Source organism: Musca domestica, unplaced genomic scaffold (genome assembly GCF_030504385.1).
Source record: "Musca domestica strain aabys unplaced genomic scaffold, Musca_domestica.polishedcontigs.V.1.1 91, whole genome shotgun sequence".
Lineage (NCBI taxonomy): Eukaryota > Metazoa > Arthropoda > Insecta > Diptera > Muscidae > Musca > Musca domestica.
In genome coordinates, this window is record NW_026712439.1 from 447,535 (window position 1) to 473,782 (window position 26,248).

Below are 26,248 nucleotides of genomic sequence, written 5' to 3' on the forward strand. Positions count from 1 at the left end.
ACTCCAGGTCGCACCCTGTTCATGGACATGGGATTTCCACCAACTCCCGTACGTAACATGGATTTGGCTCTATCCCCTCTGTATGCACCGGACTCGGAGTCGGAAACCGAATATGGCCAACCCAATATAAACCGCCGGTTAGAGCAAGTGAGAAGCCCGAACCTTCCGACAGTATCCACTGTGGTGGTCGTACCGGTAACCTCGTCAACATCGATTGTGGACAACCAGTTTGAATGCCGAGAAATGTTAGCAGACGAAGTTAATAGCCATGTTTGCGAGAAGCCCAAATTTGTGTATATAATGAATTTTTAAATATATATATATATATATATATATATATATATATATATATATATATATATATATATATATATAAGGCCACGCAGTAGCAGCGAGCAATGTTGTTAGATCAACGCACAACTGCAATGGCAGGGCATTGCACCGATGCATACACTGCCAAAAACAAGCTAGCATCACAAAGATCGATTCGACCAAATCATTGCGCCAATGCATAAAAACACAACAAACAAGCAAGCATGGCACATTGCAAAAACGCACAACAACAAACAAACTCATTAGGCATTAATGTTAATGCATGGTAGTGGAGACCGGAAAACGCAGGCATGGCATAAAAATAAAGACCATGCATGACAGTGAACCACGTGACATGCGGCGATCTTATAAAAAGGAAGAATCCTCTCAGAAGTTATTTTCAGTTTGTGAAGAGGACAACAGCGAAGAATACAATCAGAGTGGTGACAAGATAAAAAAAAAACTGTAAGAGGTGTTCAGAGCCCTCGGTAACTCGCGTTCTCCAACTAGATTTCAAACCTTGAGGTGTCGAAAGCCCTCGGGTTCCATCGTTTAACCACTTGAGGTGTGGAAGACCTTGGGTTCTTCGTCATTAATTCCTTGAGGTGTGCAAGTACTTCGGATTTCTTAGTTTAAGTCCCCTTGAGGTGTTGCAGCCCTCGGGTTTTCGTCGTTTTTAACCCCCTTGAGGTGTTTAAAGCCTTTTCAAGCCCTTCGGGTATCACCGTTTAACCCCTTGAGGTGTCTAAACCCTTGGTTTCTACGTAATTCAACCCCTCGAGGTGAGGTTCTTCCTTATCAGCCTTATTAAGGTGTTCAAGACCTTCGGGTATCACCGTTAACCCCTTGAGGTGTCTAAACCCTTGGTTTCTACGTTACTCAACCCCTCGAGGGGGGTACTCCGACAAATACAGGAGAATAACCAGCATCAGCAGAGCAAGGACTTTCTTTGTACCGCTAAATTTGCGGCTTTATATATACATATATATTCTCAAAAGAGCTGTTATATATAAGTAAACCCCATCAATTCTGAATAAAATAAATATATTTGCTTGAAACACAAACAACTTGCGTTTTTACTCTCTATTGGTCACTTTATAAATTTCTGTGGCAGATCTCAGCAAGAAGAGGGGAATTTGGGTCGTTACAGTACCGGAAAACCAATAGCGAGTAGGTGGTTCAGAAAAAAAATTGGGAAAAGTATGTGCCTTTTGTAGTTGTAATATTTTTGTAATGCTCATTCCATTCTCTCCTTAGGTGTTTGTAGATTAAAGAGAAACCATCCTTAATGGCGAGGTCTGTGTATGATATACTTGGGTTTACAGATAGTTTTCCAAAGTTAGGCAACAGTTACAGCTTTTTTGCCAAAAATTGTTGCCCTTTGCTTTTGATGTTCTCCAAATTTAGTATTATGGGAAGGTGATGGCTCCCACCAATCTATGGTACAATGAAATAGAGGTAACCTCATTTCATATTAGCATTCCCAGCTGTGGATTTTCTGTAATTTATCTTGTCAAATTTTAATGCATAAAAAACAGTTCCCTTCTCTGATTTTGTATGCACATACAATAGATTTATGAATATAGATCTCGACAATGAGATGCTGTCAAATATATAAATTTGAAAAAAAAAAATGTAAACCTATGATTACATGACTTTACCTTCTTATTTCTACCAATCATAGAATTGATGGTTTTCCATTGTATGGGTAAATTAGAATTTGTAAAGGATAGGTTCAAAACGGATCCTCTTAAGTCAGTAACAGCTTTTTTAAATGTACCATCATTTTAACATCGAAAGTCAAAAATTTCTTTTATAGTATTTCCACGTTATGAGACAAATATATCACCATATGCAGAATGTCTCGCATTAAAGTCAAGTAAGAGTGTTTGGTTGATTTTTAACTAGAGATATTAATTTGATAAGCCCGTTTTATTATTGTGACGCATTAAGCCGAATAAGGGGAATAAACTGAAACTTAAGTACAATTTTTTATTATATTAGTAGTGTGAGATATGAGTATGTTCAGAGGGCTTTCAAATAAGACCTTTTTGAAAACAATGTTTCTTTTAAAGAGTCTTGAAAGGATGATAAATTCTTACTCGAGTTTTATAGGCTTCCTTAGTGAAATATTTAATATTGATGAAAGTAAAAATGTATCATTCCTTCAAGATTACAAAAATGTATCAAAAAAATAAAAAAGTGATAATTATGGTGGTGTGTTATTTATTTATAAATGATTTTCTTGCTGCAAATGGGACATTTCTTTTGCAAAGATTGAAAGAGTTTTTGTCTAATTCAGTTACTTTAGAGAAACTTTCTTGGTTAAAAATTTGGATGGCGTTATCTGGATCGGCCACGACGTGACGGGTTTGGTTTCGAGGTGAAGCGATTTCGCTGTATTTTGGTCATGTAACTCTTCTGTTTATTACATCATGAGTACTTCTTTTTTGAACACTGTTTTTTATTAAAGGCGGAAATGTAGTATTATATTTATCTTCTGATAATATTTGAAAACGATTTTGTGTTTCCGGATACTTTTAAACTACTTCCTTTCTTGACAGATTGGAAGGGGCCATTATACTGCGTATGTTTCTCTCCGATTTCTACTTTGGGCATTGTTATCAGTCCGTTGCAAAGTGATCAATACTGCTGCAAAGAATACAACGCAGCGAGCTGCATATATCTTTGCAAGTAGTAGTTGACCGACAATCCTGACATTTTTGTTCCCTGTACCGCAATTTAGACATTTTTTCCTTGACCTGCAACGAAATGGCACAATTCAAATAGAGGCTAATAGAGGCACACACAGTTCTGGAGTTAGTGTGGTTTCAGTGGGTAAGCCATCGTATATGATACAAATTTTAATGGTTTCAGTGTATTCAAAAGTATTGTTTTTGGTTTTTCTTGAGAACCGATAAACTGACACTACGTCGTTGTTGGCTTCAATTTGTTGCTTTATCGTAATAACGGTAATACTTTTTGCTACGTTTTTAATGATGTAGAAACGTTGCACTAATTTTTCTGGAATGAAGGCTTTGAGGTCTATTTGTTTTAAATTTACATTTTGGGCAGAGGAGTTTGCTGAGACTGCGTTATTAAAGGTTAACCTGAAGGGGATGTTTCCAACATTATTGCAGGCATAATCTGTGATGTTTATTTTCTGAAGTTTGACAAAGAGGTGTAGTTCGCAAATTTTCTTTCTTGTGCTGATACGGGTTTCTGAAGAAACTAATACAAAGAAAGTACCAGGATGATACGGTAGATACAAAATGGAATCTTTATTTTGCAAATTGTAATTGTATTCATCCGTGTTTCCATTACATTATTCTTTTTTAATACTTTTGTTTCATTTGCAATTCTACTGGCTTATCTTTTATTTTGTTACCCCAAAGGAGGAGGTGTCGTATGTGGAGGAGGAGGTTCTCCAACTCCCGCCATATTTAATTTAGTTTATATATTCTTTTAAATCTTTACTTCAAAAAACTTCAGAAATAAAAAATTAAAAAGCCACTTATGTTTGTTTGTTTTTGGCGAATTTTTTTTTTGGATTTTTTGTTGTTGTTCAAAATAAAACAGCAAAGCGATGAGAGCGAAAAAGTCTAAAGTCAACAGAAGTTGATGTTCGACTGCACATTTTTTATATTGTTTACACTACTGCTTTTAACGTACGTTATTGTTGTGTTTTCATATTCTTGTAAGTTAGTAAAACACAACAATATAAAAGAATATTTTTTGTCATCACTGCTGACTGTCGGTTCCTCTTTGTTTACATATTCGTGTAAATTACAATAGTGACACTTACTGATAAACAATAGCTAATCGCATACAGTAGGTGGGTTCACGATAATTTATCTACATTTTATTTGTTGACAAATTGAAAGTGTAATTTTTAATTAAATTTTGTGTCTATTTCTTCGAACATCAACCAATAACAAATATAGCTTGTGTCTCCGATACAATACACCCTACTTTCGGTATATATACTTAAATATATATGCATAGTAATATATTATTAAATAACGTTTAATACAAACATTACTATTTTTTACTGCGAGTTATTTCGAGAAAATTGTTTTATGTTTAACATTTGTTACAGTGAGTGCACCATATATTTCAAGCAATCTACGATCGGCTTTTAGTGATTTCTATTTATTTTTGTGTTTTTCGATTCCTAACCTTTTTTGTTTGAAAAATTTTGTCGGCAAGCGGCATTTATGATAATTGCCACAAATTACGTATATTTTACGATACATTATACATAATTTTTGAAATTGTTAAACCAACTGAGAGAAAATGTTGAACAATTTCTTCATTTATATTTTATTTCTTATGGTTTAATCACGTCAAACCTCAATTGATACTGCGAGTACTACACGATTATTTACAATCAGTGTATTTTCATTAAATAAATATTGATTTTCTTGACATTACCTGTCGTATTGAAGTATTTTACGCATTTTCGTGCAAATTAAAGAACAAGTTTTTTGTATTTTCGCTGCAGTTCTGAATTCTACAGCTGCATTTGTTTTTCAAACAAGACATTACGTGTCCAAATAAACATTGTTCACTTGTTCTGCTTCTGATTCGCATTTAAAATGCCACTCACTTCTTTGGATTTATTCATCCGAGCTACTAATGCTTTGGTAAAATTTGATACCAATTTCAGTTCCCAACGGGACGAAGATCTTGATGTTTACATCCTACAATTACAAGGAGCTGAGGTCAGAACTCTATGAGATAAAGTTAAATTCCGTGATGATAAAAATTCTAATTAGGACGACATTTCAGCCGCCGACATCAAATACGATGTCGCCTACAAATGTTTTTTAATGTTCTAGCGTTTATAGACAGAAAGCTAGGTGCACTACGGGCTCTGCCAAAGTCTCCTGATGCATTAACTTCACCTAAATCTCATATAGATAACCCCGTTTCGATAACCCCCGTATCGAATTTTTTGCATCGATCCGAAACATCCAACAATTCATCATTCACATCATGTGGAAATGAAAATTCTGGTCACAGGTTAAATTTGCCACCCTGTGACATCGAAGTGTTCAATGACGATTTTCTTTCCTGGCCTACGTTCAGGGACTTATTTTTCTGCCATTTATATAAACAACAGCGGCATAACCGATATAGAGCTTTCATGCCATTTGAATAATAAAACAAGTTGCGATGCCCACGAAATTGTGTCCAAGTTTACGGTTACCCACAAAAACTTTAACCTAGCAGGGAGTGCACTGTTATCAACATAAGACAATCCTCAAATTTTGGTGAACCACCTACTTAAGCTCCTCTTTGACTTTTGAGTTTTAGACAAAAAAAAACTAATGCAGGGTTAAAGAAATTACAAAGAGGAATAAACGGGTGTTTTGCGTCCATGTCAAATTATGATGTTTCGACTGAAGGCTGGGATCCTATTCTAGTTTTCCCGGGTCTTCAAAGGTTACCTAAGAACTGCGTGGTGCTTTGGACACAAAGCATAAAAAACAAATCTACTTTGTCTTTGTGAAAAGATTTGGATCATTTTCTTACAGAAAGGATCCCAACTCTGGCCTGCTTGCGTGGCATCGATTCTCTAAACAATGATAAACGTCCCCTTTCTACGAATGGTGCAACGAATACATCATATTCTGTCACGGCCCGAAGTGCCCCTTATTTCTCAAGGTTACTTCGTACATCCTCGCCTAAATCATGTGCGCTTGGTTCACGGCAAATGTATCATCTAAGAGTTTGTCATAAATTCAGTTACTGAAAGAATCAGCACAGTAAGAAACACTTCTGTTGCTTGAATAGTTTATCTCACGGAATGAAGCTTCTAAATGCAACAACATTCACAATTGCACTACATGCAACAAACGGCATCACACGCTGTTATCATGTGAATTTGGAAGTTTGAGAGACAGTTTGTTTAACGGTATATTTATTTGTTGAATGTCCGTTAGTTTTCAACATATAAAAGAACGACTATTGAGCGAAGGTGAACTATCACTTGAAAAGGCTATTGATATTGCAAGAAGCAGTGAATGCATCGCAACTGTCACAAAAAAACAACATATGCGTTGTGAGTGTACACTTATTAAAGAAAAAATTTTGTCGCAAATGTGGGAAAGCCCACATAAGACTAATTGTCCAGTCGAGAACAGCATTTGTTATAACTGCAATAAAAGAGGACAGACAGCAAAATCAGCAGCAATCCCACCAACGAAGTCAAAGGTTTCTTCATTCAATGGTGAAGCCCTGCCGAAAACTGATGAAGTTGAAATAAGTTTAAAATCTCAAAAATGGTCTATTGTTGTGTATTTTATATTGCAAACTTATCTTGTTAAAATATTATTCGTCTGAATCTTGTTACGTGTCCTTTTAAGCGGAGCCAGAACGATGCCTCTATATCGCCGACTAACTCTGCCGACTCTCTTGGGGCAGGTTCCATCCCGACATCTCTAGCCCAGGAACGTACACAATCGATTTGGTCTATTCCTATCGATAATTTACTTTAACTTCTCCCATCAAAACTCCGGACTCCGGGTTCAGAGTCAAACTTATCCGCCCACCCGACCATAGTCATCCTACCGATCTTGCCTTGATGACCCCTATTACCGCTGGAAGTACCACCACTCACCTCATCATCCTTTCCCTCCTTTCCTTTTCAGTTAAACTATCATATTTCTAATTGTCTACAGATTCACATTATATTTATTAAAAAAAATGTTGATTTAATTTTATGATTAGGTATCCTTTTTCCTTAATTATTACTGTTTAAAATTAATAAAAAAAAAACTGAGACACAATAAAATATAGAACAAAAAAAAATTAATAAAATATAGTTTGATGTTCTTCTTTTTTATAGTATCTTCTCTATGACCAGAGGAATGTCGAAAGGTTCTTTGAACCAAATAAAACAAATCTTGATAAACAGAACGATTGACCGACTGGTCTATTAGAACCCACAATATTTTGCAAAACTACGTCCTTATCAGTGGACTATGCTCAATAAACTCCAATAACCTAGATTTCCTAATAGAGCTCTATTATAGACAACCTATGGCTTAGGATCAACTATATCACCAGATGCACAATTGTGGTTCCTAATGTGAAACAAATACGACGTAAACTAGACGAGGGAATTTTAGGTATTTCCAAAAAAGTATATCCGAAAAGGAAAAAGGAAACGTTATCATTTACACTCAAATAAAAATAGTCAATTTGGATAAAAAAAAATCAAAAATAACATGCAAAGCAAAATATAAATAAATCATACAATACGTTATACACTTAGAAACTAAAGATACTTTATGACAATTATTTTCTTTGACGATTTTAACTGGTTATGATTATTTTGATCTCAATCAGTCGTCACATAACCAAATGCCAGTCTTTTTATACGGGACTGACTGTGGCAGAGATACTTCGGCGAATTATAACTGTTATACGTAAATTCGCTCGGGCACAAAGTTATATATTCTCTGGTAAAGTTCTGGTACTGAGCTTTTGCAAAGTTTTTGTCAGCTCGGGTGTTTCCACTAGATGGCAGTGGGCTCTGCGCCCTAAGGTAATTGGCAATACTAATGTCCTACCTTTTTTCCGGCTTTCTACTTGGGTAATCTATTTTAGTGGCTATATTTCCTCTACGACACTTCCGTCCAACAAACAAGGTTTCTGGTGGCCTAAAGGAAACAAACCATGTCTTACCATTACTCTATACTTATTAAAGGCCGAAACCTGCACATTACCTTTCTTGATTGCTGGTTCAATACTGCGTCTGAGGATAAAATTGGACTTTGACCACTTTATTCATAACAACACCCTGCGATAGTCACCTATTTTACACGATAAAAAAAATCAACTTCTTCGTTCGTAAGACACTGTTTTCTTGTTTTACCTTTATCTTAATCAAATCAATATTCGGCAGATATCGCTTTTATTATATTTAAATTCACTTTATAATTTTTACAAAAACTTTGTACTTTATTCCCACAGAGAAGTTAAAGTTTCTCACTCAGCACCAATACTTAAAATCACCGTTCTCTGGTTTTAACACTTATTTATAAGCTTAGAGAGAAAAATGGCAGCTTTCCATTAACCGACATATTGATTTATCCCTTATTGTTATCCTTGTTTTATCCCTATTATTTGTCCCTTTCACTGGGCGGTACCCTTATGCATAGGTTTTTCTCTTTATTCAGAAAGCCTTCAATTATTTGGTCTCCCCCAAGAATGCATATTCCGCCATTGTGCTGATAATACATTGCTATCAAAACATTTCGTTGGCAACGCGATAGTCTGCTGTCAAATGACGAATATAAGAATGTAAACAAAGAACAAAAGGCATTTTCATAACCGAGCTGCTGCGGCATTCTTCTATTACGTCCAAACAAATATTATCTCTATTTTTACTAATATATATTTTTCTTTTCGTTTCAGGTTTTGCCGCATGTTGCTGTGTGAAGGAAGCCCCACAAACTTTTGGTAGATCAATTCTTCATTTCTTTAGGAACGTAAATTGTTCTGCCGACAGAGGTTGATGGCTTCTACATCGCAACGCGTGAATAAAGTGCTGGGTTTTTTTTAAAGTATCCCCCTGCAGAATCCTCCCATTAAATGGTCAGCATTTCCTTTACTAAATTAATGGCATGGCTAACCCTGACCACAATTAAAGGTTACCCGCATCAAGTGTCTGTTTTACAGGCATGGCTAACCATTGTCGTCATTTGAAGGTTACCCTCAGCAAGTGCCTTTTTCATGAATATACACACAACACCCAAAAAAAAAACTAAAACTGGGCTAAATTTTAAGGTGGTTAGAGGCTTCCACGATGCAAACATATGCCTCTCCTAAGTACCCTCCACGCAAAATTTTTTTTTTTTGCTTGGGACTTAGAATTTTGTGGTTCCGCAACAAAACTCCAGGGCTGGCGTTGAATAAAGACAGGACTGGTGTGCGGATAAAGCTATGTTATGATGTAGATCCGTAATTCCAACGTGGGCAACTCTCACGCCCTGAGTTTCTAGCCGGGCTCTACAGCTTTACTAGACATTAGGGAAGTATACATGTTTCAATCTCTCACTATTAGAATTTTACTTTTTGGAATTCATTTCAGGACTTCTGTTGGGATTTTTGTGCAACATCTGTGAGATAGGAAGAAGTTTTGGTCCCAGGTAAGTCGTTGAGATCATCACTTAGCTAGATTAAGGTATACAAATTTATCCACACACAGGGGGATAACCTATTATACAGGGACAAAAAATATACATGTTACACCCAGGAACTTCATCGGTAATGTATCACAGGTATAAAATAATACTGCATATAGATACATATTTATGGATATGGACAAGTACAACATATATTAAGCCTATTCTTACTTCTAATATTGCACTTATCATATCACAGAATTGTCCATATTGCATTAATATTTTATGTCCTTTACGTGATAAACTCCAATACTTTTCCCTTGCAAATCCTCCAATTCGTACATGTTTTGACCTACGGGCTTGACGATCCGACATTTTATGAACTTTTTACAGAATTTTGCATTTATGTTTTTTGAAAAATCCGACAATACATTGTTTCTTCGGTACACTTCCTGTCCTGGTCGAAACTTTATCACTCGCGCTCTTTTGTTGTATCTTTCCGAACTCTTCTCAAATGCATTGTGTAAATTTTCCTTAATTGTTTCCCTTAAAATTTCGAGTTTTCCCGGTCTATTCATTGCCTTTAGTTCATGATCAGTCAGTGACATCAATTTTCGGGCTAACTTGTAGTCTTTCCCACTGGAAAACAGATGAAAACCAAAAAGTGCGAAATAGGGAGTTACACCTGTTGAGGAATGTATCGAATTTCTGAGGGCACACTCTATTTCTGTCAAATACATGTCCCGATCCCTATGATCCTTATCAAGGTAAGTCCTAATGGCATTTATTACCGATTGGTTGACACGTTCGGAAGCGTTGGATTGGGGTGAATACACTGCTGTTTCTATGTGGCTGATTTGATAACCTTCGATTAGGTCCTTAAAGGTCTGGGATGCAAACTGCGCCCCATTATCGCTGTGGATGACCTCAGGTACGCCGAATTTGTGAAAAATTTCCTCGACGAGGAATTTTGCTACATTTCTTGCAGTGGCCTCTTGCATGGCTTTAAGAAATATAAATTTGGTGAAGTGATCCACAACGATAAATATATAAGCATTCCCTCTTTTCGACCTAGGATACTTCCCGAGGAAGTCCACATATAGTTTTTGAAAAGGTCTATCAGTGATCACCTCCTTTCTCATACTCGGCATCATGTGTTGGTTACTAGGTTTTGATTCTTTGCATAATTGGCAATTTATTACATATTGCTTCACTTGCACGGTCATTCGGGGCCAATAGTAAAATCTTCGAACTCGTTCTAGAGTTTTTACCATACCCCCATGTGCCGCCGTAGTTATGTCATGAGCATTTTTGATTATTTCATGAGTAAGGCCTGAGGGAATCCATAGCTTCCATCGGACTTCCTCATTCTCATCTTGACCCGGAAATACTTTCTTATACACGTACCCATTTTCTATTTTCAGATCGGGTAACTTGTTTTTATTTTCATCTATATTTTTGATTAATTCCCTGTACTCTTCACTTTCGAACTCCGTAGTCTCAAAGTTTAACATTTCTTCAGGAGTAATCTCATTAACATCGAGCGTTGGTGCTCTGGAGAGCATATCGGCAACCAGGTTCTCAGTTCCTTTTCGATGTTCTATGTTAAAATCGAAGGCTTGTAATTGTAACGACCACCTAGCTAACCTTCCAGTCAAGTCTTTCAAGCCCATCAGCCATTTTAGTGAGGCATGGTCAGTTATTACGGTAAATGGCATTAGCTCGACATATGGTCGGAACTTTTTAATCGCCATAACTGCCGCCAGACACTCCTTCTCTGTCACGCTATAATTGCGTTGACAGGCATTTAACTTTTGGGAATAAAAAGCTATTGGATGTTCTTCATTCCTATAATTATTTGATATAACACCGCCCCTATGCCATATTCGGACGCATCACATTGAATGTAGAAATGCCTATCAAAATTAGCATGTCGAAGGACCGGGGCGGATGTTAAGGCTTTTTTAAGGTTTTCAAAAGCCTGCACCGCAGCATCATTCATCTCAAATTTCTTACCCTTTTTCAAAGTGTCTGTGAGGGGATCGGAAATTGTGGCAAAGTTTCTAATGAAACGTCTATACCAACCAGCGGTCCCCAAGAAACTTCTTACTTCTCTGGCACTTTTCGGAACCTTAATGTTTTTTATAGCCTTTACTTTGTCGGGGTCGGTTTTCAATTTTCCATCTCCTACAATGAAACCCAGGTATCTAAGTTCCCTGAAACAGAACTGGGACTTGTTTAACCCAATCGTCAGATTCGCCCTCTTGAGACATTCTGCAACCTCTTTTAGTAATTTCAAATGATCTTCAAACTCCCCTGATATTATAAGCAGATCATCTAGATAAATGAACACATTTTCTTTTAGATGTGATGGTATAACTTTATCCATAAGCCTACACAAGCGTTGAGCCGCATTGCAAAGCCCGAAAGGCATTACCCTAAATTGGTATAAAGGGCGACCTGGGACTGTAAACGCTGTGTAGGTTTTACTCGTGTCATCTAGTTCGATTTGCCAGAAGGCGTATTTCAAATCGACACTGCTTATATAATGGGTTTCATCGATTCTACTCAGAATGCCGTCTATGTTCTGGAGCGGGTATGCATCCTTTACTGTTAGTTTATTCAATTTACGGGCATCCAAGCAGAACCTGTTCTTTCCGGGTTTCCTCACGACTGTGGTCCTATTACTCCATGGACTATTGCTTTCCTCTATCACATTTAGACGTAGCATATTGTCTACTTCCTGATAGACAATGGCCTGTACCGCCGGAGAGATCGGATAATACCTGTCTTTGACCGGTTCAGCACCCTCGACGAGCTTTATCGAATGCTTCTCCAGGCTAGTCTTACCAAGCCTTCTTTCCTCAAAGGTATCGGATCCCCTGATTACCTTGTCCAACTGTTCTTGTTGTTCTTTGGACAATTCGTGAGGGTTTAATTTATAAATATCTCCGTCGATATCTTTTTGGAACTGTTCTATTTTCATCTCCTCCACTGGTATTACTTGGGGGGCTAAATTATACAATCTCCAAAAATCTACCCCTAAATACAATTCCTGCTCCAGGTCGGGACACAAGTAAAATTCCATTTCTTTTTTAACGTTATTATAACTTATATCCAGGGTAATTTTTCCAATCAATCTGTGTTGACTTCCTGTGGCGGTTTTTATATTAGAGAATATCGGTTTTAAGTCGCAGTCTAAACTTTCTATTAGTTCCCTACAGCCCTTTCCCAGTAAGCTTACTGAAGCACCGGTGTCCAGCAGGCCCTTTAATTTATGACCTTCTATATAGATTTCCGCAAAAGGTCTGGGGTCATGTTGGGTTCTAGCCCTGCTAATGGCTTCACTAATAATTTGATAATTTTTTCGTTTCGAAATAAATTTTTCCCGTACTTTCGGAATTTTTTTATCTGACTTTTGTGTCTCTAGACATCCAAATATCTTTTGTCTCACTTTGACATAATTTTCTTTTCGCTCATTCACCGATAAATAGTGTCTCATACCCGGAATAATATTACTGCTACTTTTTACTTTTTCTAGGCTGAAACGTTTTACCACAGGGATGTCTAATTCGGACGGGGTCTCCCTTCCTGATCCCCGCCCTTGTTCCCATTTCCCTGCTGGCACATTTTACATCTGGGGGTTGTAGTTCCAGGGTTGCCGCACTTATAACAGAATAATGCCCTAGTCGCTTCCTCACAATCGCGGAAAGAATGTCCTAATTTCCTGCAATTCCAACAGGTTAGTTGGGGTTTTACTTGCCTGTTGTACTGCATAGCAGCCAATTCTTTCAATTCACCCTCCTCTTGTTCATCCGAAAACCTAACATCCACATCTTCGGAGATCTCATTAACGTGTTTTAGCTGCCGAGCCATTGGTAATGTAGGTCGGTTTTCCCGCCTTAAAAAGTTCCTCTCGGCCTCATTACACTCCACTCTTAGCTGTTCAACTGATGACACTTGAATCGGATATACAATTCTTCCTATACTGTCTTTAACGTTTTTCTTCAGAATTTTCATCATGTCAAATTCCGAGATAGGTTGCACCAATTTGGCTCGAACTTGACCCATTGCATGAAAAAAATTGTCTACCGATTCGTTGATTTGCTGTTTCCTTTGGGCAAGTTCTGTGAGGATTTCAAAATTTGACTTAGACGATTGGTATTGGCTCAAAATACTATATTTAAGATGGTCCCAGCTATGGATTCCATGCGTCTGTTGTAGTAGCCAATACCAAGACTCCGCTCTACCGGACAATATAAGAGGAAAGTCTCTTATGACTTCCGACCATGGTATGTTATATTGCTTCTGATAATATTCCAATCGGTAAACGAACTCTTCAACTCCTAAACTGTTGGAACCTCCATCAAACGTAAGACCCAATTTATTAAGTCGAACTATACTAAACTCTTTTCCAGTCCCCATGGTTACCGTCCTAGTGTGTGAACCATTTGTTCCGCCATTATTTGAACTAGACGATGTTGGTGCTACGGACACCTCTTTGGGTCTTGTCTCATCTGGCTGCCTTTCTGGACGAGTGTCCGTAGACGGGAGCGCTGTGATTCCCCCATGGTTTAGCATTCCATTGGACTCACGTTGAGGTGTGTTGCTGACATTTCCACCCTGTTTTCTCAAAAGTTGGTCCATTGCGGATGTCAAGTCCCCAAGTGTCTTTCTTATATCACCCATCTCGGACTGAACCCTTTTAATGGATGTTTCTAAGACCTTAATCTGTTCAGGATTATGAACAGTTCTCTGGGTCTCAGACCCCTCTCCAGCCCCCTGAAGATATGAAGGACCTAAGGGATTCGACATCGGGGCTCTCGAATTAATGGTTTGAGAAAAATCCATAATTTGTCCCTCGCCGCGCTGGTTTTCTTCTGCCATTTTTTCTAGATTTTGGGTTTTCTGCCGTTTTTCTTCCAAGATGTTTATGGTCCTATTCAAGTCAAATAAAATTGGCCTATCTCTTTTTCTACTTTTAGATTTGGAGCGAGTCTCCCTACTCATTACCCTTGGTCTCTATATTTTTTTACCACAAAGATTTTTTTCTAACAAGTATATAAAAACAACGAAGTATCTCTAAAAAAAACAATTTCTTAAATCACTTTCTAGAATCAAATTTCAAAAATCTAGCAAAGATAATGAATTTTGTTAGAATTGTAATTACATTAAATTAAGAAGACATTATTAAAACAATTTCAGATGTGTTTGAAGGTTTATGCCTACTAAAAGATGAATGTACATTGATGATAAATCCTGAAATAGAACTTGTGACAGATCTGCCAAGAAAATTTCCATTTTCATTACACAATGCTAGAATAGGTAGAACTATTTACAATGGTCAAATTAAATGTAATGTTTGAATCTTTGAATCACTAAATAAGATTTTATATGTTTTTTTTTTATTTCCTCCACATTTGAAAATGAAAATTCCATGTAAAACATTACAAATTGCAGTGAAGAGCTACATCATCGTCAAAATCTATAAACTACAGGGATAGATTATTTTGGTTCAATCTCAGTCGCCATTGATCGACGTCATGAAAAACGGTGGCCGGCTTTATTTACTTGTTTGACCATTAGAGCCATACATTCGATCTGCTGGGTCATCCTAATTTGCCAAAAACTCCAGCCGGAAAAATTGTAGTTCAGCCTCAGTCTTCAGTACCCAAGAAGCAATGGCGTATCTCAAGACAGCTTCGTGACCACTTTTGGAAAAAGTGGATAGCCGAATACTTGCCTACACTGACGAGAAGAGCTAAATGATAATGGAAGTGAATGGAGAAGAGGTCGAGTGCAAGAGGTATACAAAGGCAAAGATGGTGTGATCTGACAAGCTGACGTTGCTACATCGGGTGGGGGTTTGAAGCGCCCCTTCTCCAAGCTGGTTGAATGGTGAATCGGGCCAATTCACGTTGGTGGGGATGTCGCTGACTTTCATATATATTTATTGTTTATGTTTTTGATTTTTATATATTTGGTTGTATGTTTATAGTTTGCTATTTGTTTCACATTCATATTCTTATGGGTAATATCTTTGTTATCTATAATTTTTTATGATTATGCGTGAGAATTCCTCTCTGGAGTGGTAATTAAGTAATTTGTTGTTGACTTCCTTTTTAAGCTTGTCGTAGTCCATTTTATTCCCTTTTTCTACCGAATTGGCTGGAAATATTCCGTTATAGTTTTGTATGAAGGGTGTCATGAAGATCGATAAATGTTCCATCGGTTTTTCCGCAAGAAAGTACCTTGGAAATTATTGGAGATTGTTAAGGTACGCAGATGATGTTAAGTTATTTGTAACTCATAATTCTGAGAAACAAGCTTGTTTAATTCAGAGCGATTTAGATAGCCATTTCCAATGGAGTAGCTTCAATTGTATGCATTTAAAATTTAAAATATGTCTTTCTCCAGATCTTCTTTCATGTCGCAATGTAACATTGACAGTCATATTTTATCAATTGTTGTTGTTGTCTTGTAATAACAATGGTAAATGGCAAATATTGTTAAGGTATTGTAAATATCTGATGCATATATAACAAAACAGTTATTTACGCCTCTTGTTTTTTGGGATACTAACAATACTTTCAGAAATCTACAGTGATTTCTTTAAAATTAATCAGATTACCCTCATAAAAAGGTGAGGTATTATGTTGAACTCAGTGATGATACTAAAAATTTTAGTTGGTAATATAAATTCAGATTTCCTAATCTCAACTTTTAGAATTAATGTTCCATTTAGATCTAGTAGATACTATCAATTATTATATACCAATTTTCACCGCACGAGATACTTAATGTGTGGACCTCTTAGTAAGATCTGTGTTGATTTTAATTATCTTTACTGTAATATACATTTTAGTATTTGATATTCCCATACTTTATTTAGGGTTTCTTTTTATACCCTCCACCATAGTATGGAGGGTATATTAAGTTTCTCATTCCGTTTGTAACACCTCGAAATATACATTTTAGACCCCACAAAGTATATATATTCTTGATCAGCATAAAATTCTATGTCGATTTATCAATGTTCGTCCGTCTGTCCGTCTATCCGTCTGTGGAAATCACTCTAGCTTCCGAACGAAATGAAGTAGGTTGATAAAATTTTACTCAAATTTGTACTATGTCTGCAGGACTTTTGGTATTGAAAATGGGCCATGTAGGTCCACGTCTTCGTATAGCCCCCATATAACGGTACCTCCCGATATGCGGTATTTTGATGATTCTAGCGACATTTTTTAATGGAATTGTTTCAAAATTAATATTTAAAGGTCTTAATAGATGCTACGGCTTAAGACAGAAAATGGGCCATGTAGGTCCACGTCTTCGTATAGCCCCCATGTAACGGTACCCCCCGATATTCGGTATTTTGATGATTTTAGCGACATTATTTACCGGGATTGTTTCAAATTTCTCATGTGAAGTTCGTAATGGATACTTCAGCCCATACCAGAAAATTGTCTATGCAGGTCCACGCCTTCATATAGTCCCCATATAACGGTACCCCCTATATTCGGTATTTTGATGATTTTAGCTACATTATAAACAGATTTTTCTTCAAGTTTCGCATTTAAATATTGCAATAACTTATGACAAAAGTTGCCTATGCAGGTCTACGTCGTCGTATAGGCATTCGGTATTTTTATGATTTTAACCGAATTTTAAACGGATTTTTTTTTTGGAATTTGCCAAATTTGTACCATATGCTTTTTTTACTTGTTTTTTTTTTTTTTTTTTTGAAGAGCATTTCAAATAAAAGAAACAACTTAGTCATAGATATAGTTCATTTCTTTACTTTAGTAATCAAAAATCTAATAAGAAATTCGATAGGTACATTCTGAGTTCTAGCCATTTTTACTAGTCCGCGAAAATGTAATTAGATTATTCAAAGCATTGGCACATTTTACGCAGATCAACATACTTCCGAAAAGAAGGCCCTAGGAACATGGTTACAAAAACTGATTTAAGCAATTATTTATCTTATTTTCAAAGTTGTTATTTTTATTTTTATCTCCCATTATAGTAAGGTTATGTTAATAGACGAGCTGTTGCCTTGGAATAACCGCTCCCCTCGGAGACCTCCCGGTCCGTTGTGTTTATCCTAAATAAATAGTAGTCCACGACTAAATAAATAGTTGTCCACGATTAAAAGAACATCGTGTCGATTTTAGCCGCTTAAATGTTGTGACTAGTTAAAGAATTATCGCATTTTTTGTTTAAGGGAATGAAGACAAACCGTGTGTTATTTGGACAGTGGCAAAGTAAATGTTTGACTATTTCAATTTCTTCCTAATCTTGGCAGATCCTACAGTAATTAGTTGACTATCTATGTATATAGTCTCTGGACCGTTGACTTCACTGTTTCTGTTTGCCAATAGAACTATGGCTCGCAAAGATTTCTACCAGGAATACACTATAGTCGTAGGTAAGTTCGTAAGATTTACGTACATTAAGAATATCACAGGAGTTCCCAGCACCCGTCCCACCGTCAGTATAGGCAGCTATACCGCATAAAGGTGGAGTGTTACGGGTCCATACGTCTCTAACAAGTATGCGGATGCCAAGTGGTACGAAATTCAACCGTGGTGATATGAAGACATTGGTATTGACTTCTTTTATACATTCCACATGACCTAAGATTGCGGGGTATCCAAAAGATTGACTGCGTCATTGTTTAAGTTTTTTAAGTTGAAGGGCATACCTGATTGCCTTTTCTTCTTCGTGAAGATTTAAACAAAGTAGAGTATCAATCTAGGTGGCTTGAGGTGTACTCCTGAATGCACATCTAATGAGTAACGACGCGGCTCTTTGAACTTTGTCAATGCTTCGTCTTTAGGATGACTTACTTAAAGAATGTCACCAGACTAGAGCTCCATAGGTTAGGAATAATTGACCCATTTATTCACTCGATAATATGCTATTTAAGTCACCAGCTTGAACCCATGGAGTTCTTGCAAGAGTAGGGTGCAATTAAGACTCGCTTTGCAGGTTCCTCAATATTACTCTTCCAGTTCAAATGGTGGTCGACAACAGTACAGAGGTATTTGGCTTCTGAGGAGAGGGTGACTCCATCTAACATTGATGGTGAAAAAAAGTATATTTGCATTTCCTCGCTGAGAGGACGAGCTCTGTTCTTGCTGGGTTTACCCCTAGTCCATTACTGCATAGTTTTTTTATTTGTACTATCACATGCATACAGCCTTAAGGTCAATTAAAGTGAATACAATATGCTTAACAAAATGATTCAACTACTATAAAAATAAATTAAAAAATTATAAAAACAACAATAATGGGATTTTGCCTGACGATTTTGCAACAACAAAATACTATGGTATCCCAAACAAGCAAGCCAAACACTGTTCTATAAATTAAAAAACACTAATTAAAGTATATATACAAAATATGATCTGAGAAAATTTCCTGCTCAAAGCTAAAGTAATAAGCTTATATGATGAGTGATCTACTCCAACAAAAGCACATATCAAAAATATCCTCATTAAAAAAAGTATAATTAAGAAAAATTAGATCATGGATAAACCTGTCAAATATAAACAAGTTATTCTAGAGGATTCTTGATCATCAAGGAGAACGCCCAAATACAGCAACTCAGAAACAAACTCAATATTTATATTGTTACAGATACGTCTATATTATTAAACGTAACGAATAAAAGTGCTTCAGTTTTTGGCGGTGGGAATAGAAGTGGTCCCAACACCGACGCCTGAACCCCACTCCGCAATGGCAAAATAGAGCTAATACTATTACCCGCTAGCAATGAAAATTCCAATTAACTAAATTTCGTCAGTCTTGTACTAGTTATAAGCCGTACTAGTACCAAATGTGTCCCCAAGTAATGCGAATGGAACCAATTGACACCTTTTCGTCCCCAAGTAAACGAAGAGGCGACAGTTGTGCATAAATAAAAAACCACCACCAAAAAACCAACCAACAGACAAGTTAAACGAACATTTGAATGAGATCTCTACGAACAAGAATCACTTTGAATAGTTAGGGGTTAGTCTTTTGTCTCTGGTATATGACTGTAAACCTGGAACTAGTACAATACCATCTACAGGTAATGCAAAAGGAGTCAATTGGTTACGTCGTATGACATCCCCATGTTAAAGTTTACAGTTGTTTGCACTGTGAGGGGTCTTAAGTGGAACTAGTTACTGTAATCCTAAGAATCGACGAGTATACGGTGCCGAACTAGTCCACATTGCTAGCGGGTATTAGCATAAACCAACTGTCTCCTACCAGACAAGTAGGAAGATATCAGTGAACACGCAGTGACAGAAAAACCGTACAGCAAATGCAATTGACGCACCATCTTAATATGATCTAAACGATCGAAGGCCTTCTCCAAGTCAAGCGACAGAAGGATCCAAGCGACAGAAGGATCCAAGAAAAAGAGATGACGTACTTATATTTTTTAAAGCCACGCTGCACATCATTTAGCAAATTGATGCTATGCAAATGAAACAATATTTGCTGTTTCAAAATATTTATTTATTTCAACTATTTCTGTAATACAAAGCCTATAAGACCATGTATAAGTATTACTAGTTACAAAATTAAACCTGAGATTATAGTAATAATACAACTCTTTCATATTTACTAAAATACACTATTTTTTACTTGGCTCCCCAGCCATCTATTATTAAGAAAAGAAAAATATATAAATGTCCTAGAAAACAATAACTCTAGATTAGTCCATCATTTTAATTCATTGTCAAATGAATTCGCAATTTCCTTTTTAATACATTATTAGCATGCGAGAATATTCTAAGTTCATGTGGAAGTACATTCCAAACGCGTGCAATCCGAACTACAAAGTATCGCGCATAAATATTCCTACATATCCTAGGTATAATCAATTGAGGGTTTCTGGTTGAATGTGAAAAGGAAAAAAATCTTGCTAATGATGCAGGCTCACCATTTTTAACTACATCATAAAATCCTACCAGGATACGATAAGATATGAAATTGTTAAGGGAACAACCCAGAAAACACTTAACATAATCAGAAATGTGACTTCTTAAAGGAATCTTTTAGACAAAGCGTACAATTGCATTTACAATTTTCGCCAACCGAGAGAGATGTACACCAATGCAACCTGACACAATCTCAATACCATATAAAAAGGTAGACATAAGCAATGCATGAGCTACCTGTTTCTTAACATGAAGAGGCATATATAAATTTGATGCGTATATTCTTCTTAACAAAAAAAAAAAAAAAACAAATTTTGCCAGATAAAATATCAATGTGATTACTAAACGATAGTTCATTATCAATAGTAACAGAACTTTATGGTGTTCAACAAAACTAATAATATTATTGCCTAAAACAATGTTTAAGTTCAATGATGCATTTTTGGACATGCCAAACAACAGTGCTTTGGACTTAGATGAGTTAACTGTTAGATGATTTGCAGATGCCCAAATTAAAAATTGATGGAGGCACGTGTTGATAGTATTATCTAGAAAAGATAAATTATCTCCTCGACCAGTAAATAATAAGAATATATCATCGGCAAACTGAAATGTTGTGCAACATTCCACATTAATGCAAGCACGTAAGTCATTTACGTAAAGGATAAATAATAGCGGGCCCAATACGGAACCCTGCGGTACAACACTGTAAAGGGAAAGCAAATTTGATTTAAAGTTATTTACAGAAACAAACTGAGTCCTATCCTCAAGGTATGAGAGTATCAGCTTACATGCAGTTAATGAAAAATGAAATGAAAGTGTGTCTTAACTTGTTAATCAAGAGTGAAAAATGTATTAAATTGAAAGCTTTTGAAATATCAAGAGATATCAAAACATTAACTTTGCCTTCGTTAAGATTCAAACGGATTAAATCTGTGGCTCTCAATAGTCAATGTGTAGTACTGTGACCCCGTCTGAAGGCATATTGTGTATCACAAATTAAACTGCATGTATGTTCTAATATTTGGTTTTTTTTTAAATAACTTCTACGATTTTCGAAATAGCTGGAAGTATTGATATCGGGCGGAGGTCTTCCGGACCCTGAACATTTTTTGATTTTGGAATGGGCACAACACACGCAGTTTCCCAATCTTGTGGAAATGAAGAACTAGTTAAAATGTAGTTCACTAAATGTAGAACAAAGTCAGAAATATATGGAAAATCCAATTTAAGAAAGTCTATTGGAATTTCACCTACACCAACCGACTTGCATTTGATCTTGCTCAAGACTTCATGAACATCAATTTCCGAAACACAGCGAAAGGAAAAGGACGAATCTGTGTCAGTAAATTGAGAGAAGTCAAAAAAATTATTAATGTCATTGACATCAATGTCAATTGCAGTATTATCGGATTCTACAGATCCATAGTTTTTCAGTATTTTCCATATTCCAGCAGAATTTGCATTACCTAAGAGTTTAGAGAAAAATGTCCTTTTGGCCCTGCGCATTACGGCCCTAGCCCTATTCTAATATCTGCGGTAAGTGGACCAATTTTCTTGACATCTGTTATATTGGAAGGCAGAAAAAGCTAAGTCCCTAGCCGATCTAGCAAAATCTACATCCATTGCTTCAAGCCAGCGGTCTGAATTAACATTAATTTTCTTTCGCACAACCGGAACGCAAGAAAAAAAGATCTGCAAACAGATTTGTTAGAAATGTTAATTTCATGTTTACATGTACTGAACTATAAAAAGCATAGCTATCAAACTCACTCAAGAGAGTAAACAAATGATCCCAACCGATTATATTATAATTTCGAAAAACTATGAATTTAGACGGAGAATAAACATTGAAAATAAGGCATGCAAAGATGAGGGCATGATCTGAAACAGACGGACATTGAACTTGACCAGAAAAATGTTTGAAAGAAGCATCACTTACTAACATAAAATCTATAAGCGATGTCGACCTTCTGGCTAAATCAAAATGCGATGGCTTTGAGTTATGAATTATCGACATATTGTATCTGGCACAAAATGAGCGACAAATGTTTGCTTTGGAAACATCAAATAAGTTAATGTTGAAATCACCTAAAACGACTATATTTGAATATTTGGAAAACATTTCCCTATGATTGACTTCAAAATTGTGTAAAAAACCCGTAGACAAGTAAACAACACCAAACAAGACTATAACATGCCCATATACCAATTCAATAAAAAATGATTCACATCCAGCCAATGAGATTTGAAAAACAGGGAATTGTCGATCATTGCGACATATTCTATAACCAGGGATGGAAATTGCATTATTATAAACTTCAGGAGTAAGCCAAGTCTCTGATACAGCAAATAAGTGCAATGAGCTATCTACAATTATACGCCTTAACTCCTCAATCTTCAGCTGGGCCTTTATACTACGGCAATTCAAATGAGCCAGTTTAAAATGTTGGTTACTAGAGCAAAGGGCGGATTTAATATAAGAGTTATTGTTAACCCCCAGACCAAGGTTTTCGTTAAGAGACATCATAAACTGGCAAATAATTAGAGGAGGGGAACCAAGAAAAAATGTATGATAAAATAAATTTAAAATATAAAAACATACTCTGTATCTCTATTTTATAACTTCAAACAGCTGATCCTAATATAAATTTAAATTTTATAATTACAATACCAAAAAAAAAAAAAAAAAGAAAATTTGTAGATTTAAGATGGCGACAATTCAGCGTCCTTCAATAGCATGTTGCATTTTTCGAGGTCAATATATCAGTTCCATTATAAAAATTTAATTTAGCCATTAGTGTATTCGAGTTAAGAACTCTATATTTGACAATAATATTGAGCCTTCGCAGTTTTCTACATAAAGAATTTAGATGCGCAGCGCCTGGCAAGAAATGTTCATTCAAGTATACTCGGTTTGACAAGTCATTACCGGCTCAAACCAATAGGTCACTGGCTTTGCTGTTTCTTGTTTTGAAATACTCCCTCATTATAAAGTCACGAAGAGACACGTTATTAAATTTAATCAATATTTGTGTTTTCTTACTTATGTATGAAACATGATTAATAGATAGAGACCAATTAAAAAACTGGCCCAGCGCCAGAATAGGTGCCATCAAACCTGGTAAGCCAGATGGCAGTTCACCAACTAGAATGTCCGCCCGCTAAATCGGGCAGAGGCAGAGCTTAATAAACTGCACTGCCTCCATCTCAGACATTTTTGAAGAAGTAGTAGCTTCCACAGTTTTGATTTTCTCATTGCAGTTACTAATTTCAGTTTTAAGTTCTGAAAAGCATGAACACATTTCTGTCTTTATATCGTTCAATGCTGATTTAATTGAGTTTTCTTCTGTTTGATTGTTTGAAATGAAGCCATCAAACTTGGTATTAAGACTGAAGATCTCCTCAGCTGTTCCGCTACTGCTGTTGGATTGAAGATTTACGTCACATTTGGAACAAATATAATTGTTGAATTTTATTGCTCGCAATGCAGCCAATTCCTTAGTACCAACGTTGGCACAAATAGAATGTAGCCAGTTGGAGCAAAGGCGACACATAATGCTTCCTTAAGAATTAAGGAAGCATTATGTGTCGCCTTTGCTCCAACTGGCTACATTCTGCTTGTGCCAACGTTGGTACTAAGGAAAGCGGAATAAAAACAGCGACAACAGTTATAAAACCAATCCAATCCCACGGCAGCGGGTTCTACGATACCGGATTGACCCGAAACAACAAGATTCCAGTTTCGGCCAGCGGCTGCCAACCCAGTATGTACATGTTTGTGTTTGTTTATTTTTCTGCATTGGGAGCAGCATATCCCGGAATGCTTGCTCCGGATTTTATTGGTCCGTGCCGGGATTGAGGAAAACCCCGGACCTTGGTTCTGCTCGGTTTGTCAGAACGTCATCCACCACAGATCTGTCTCGGTGCGATGTAATGGATGCAGAGAGTGGGTGCACTTCAAGAACTGTTCCGGATTAAGGCGTTTGCGAGACTACAGCGAAAGGGATTATGTTGCGACTTGCTGCAGTAACGTAGTCCCCAGCGAGTCCTCTTCTTCGTCGTCCTCGTCAGAGACGTCGTCGGAGTATGGCACTCCACCGCAGTCTCCAGAACAGCAACCAACACCGCAGCACCTAACGCCACATGTTGCTGTTCCAACTCCGGATTGTGCATCATTCTTGCAATTCAATTGCAACGGACTTCGAGGCAAAATAGATGAGATAGTGGAATTTATGAGTCGGAGGAATATTAAGATCGCAGCGGTGCAGGAAACCAAGCTGAATGAAAATTGCAGCCTACAACGTTGTTATGGTTACAACGTACTAAGGAAGGATCGCACCAGAAGTGGAGGTGGGGGATTAGCGTTCCTGTTACACCATTCTGTTCAGTACAGACCTATCTCGCTTGAGCTAGTCTCTAGTGACCCATACATGGAATGTATGGGGGTAGCAGTCAAGTGTGGAACTGCCGAGGTAGAGGTGCTTAATGTGTATATCCCGCCGATTAATAGCTGTGAACCACGTTATTTGCCTGATATTAGCCCATTATTGGTAGGCAATAACCGCCTGGTACTAGGGGATTTTAATGCCCACCATGAGTTGTGGCATTCCGTCCTAGGTAATGACCAGAGGGGATCAGCGCTGGCAGAGCAGATTGACTGCTCCACATTCTGCACGGTTAACGAGGATGCCCCCACCCGAATAAGAGGAGAGTGTCACAGTTCGCCAGATTTAACCATAGTGTCACCCGGTCTGATAAATGACGTGACTTGGCAACCCGTCATTTCTCTTGGCTCAGACCATCTCCCGATAATCGTCTCCATAAGCAGGTCGCCCGATTTCATAACCTCTGAACGCCGCACTTTCCTTAACCATGGGAAAGCTCACTGGCCAGAGTTCAGAGAATTCACCAACCGCCGCTTCAGAGAACTGCCCAACCCTTCTGATGTTCGGGTAGCAGAAAGGATTTTCCGAAACATCATCAGAGCTGCAGCCGCTCGCTATATACCTGCTGGTCGAATACCCGAGATAAGACCAAACTTCCCAGCAGAGGCAGCGGGATTAGCAAACGAGCGTGATGATCTCCGTCGTACCAACCCTACTGATCCTAGAATCAGTGATTTGACAGTGGAAGTCAACCGGTTGGTACAGGAGCATAAGAGGAAAAAGTGGCTAGACCATCTGAAGTGCTGCAACATTGGAACCGATATGAGTAAGCTGTGGGTAACGGTTAAGTCGCTCTCGAACCCTGGAAAAAAGGATGATAGGACCTCAGTCACTTTTAACGACGTAACGGTGACTGATCCGAAGAGGTGCGCGGAATATTTTAACCGACAATTTGTCGAGCACCCCGAGAGTGATAGGGCGAAGCGAAGAGTACTACGTCGTATCAGATCTCTTCCCGCCGAGGAGGAACCGCCACAATTTACGATGGGTGATGTTGCAAATGTCATCCGTAACGCTAAGTCATCCAAAGCGTTGGGCCCGGACGGAATCTCAATGGTAATGTTGAAGCAGCTGGATACGCCGGGAGTCGAGTACTTAACGAAACTTCTCAATTTGTCGCTAGCCACCCACATAGTGCCCGAAACCTGGAAAATGGGCCGGGTGGTCCCGCTACTGAAGCCAGGCAAGGATGCCAGTAAAGGCGAATCGTACAGGCCGATTTCGCTTTTGTCGGCTTTACTCCTCCACAGCATTAGAGGAAGCTATGCAGTTGCCAACCACCGGCATGGATTCCGTCCACAACATAGTACCACAACAGCATTACACGCCATTTCCACACATATTAATAGAGGACTAAACCAGAACAGGCCGTGTGACAGAACAGTGTTGGTAGCCCTTGACCTATCAAAGG

At 37.5% G+C, this 26,248-nt stretch overlaps 1 protein-coding gene and 1 long non-coding RNA gene across 4 annotated transcripts in view; both read right to left on the reverse strand.

Annotated features, from left to right (window-relative positions):
- Positions 1-26,248, reverse strand: part of LOC101892762 (tyrosine-protein kinase transmembrane receptor Ror) — a 108,678-nt gene that overhangs the window by 35,832 nt on the left and 46,598 nt on the right. The gene's annotated exons all lie outside the window — the stretch shown is intronic.
- LOC109614155 (uncharacterized) lies at positions 6,806-9,151 on the reverse strand. Its single transcript, XR_009344254.1, has 3 exons — positions 8,198-9,151; positions 8,049-8,135; positions 6,806-7,982 (listed from the first exon to the last, which is right to left on the reverse strand). It is a non-coding gene; the product is annotated as an uncharacterized LOC109614155 (long non-coding RNA).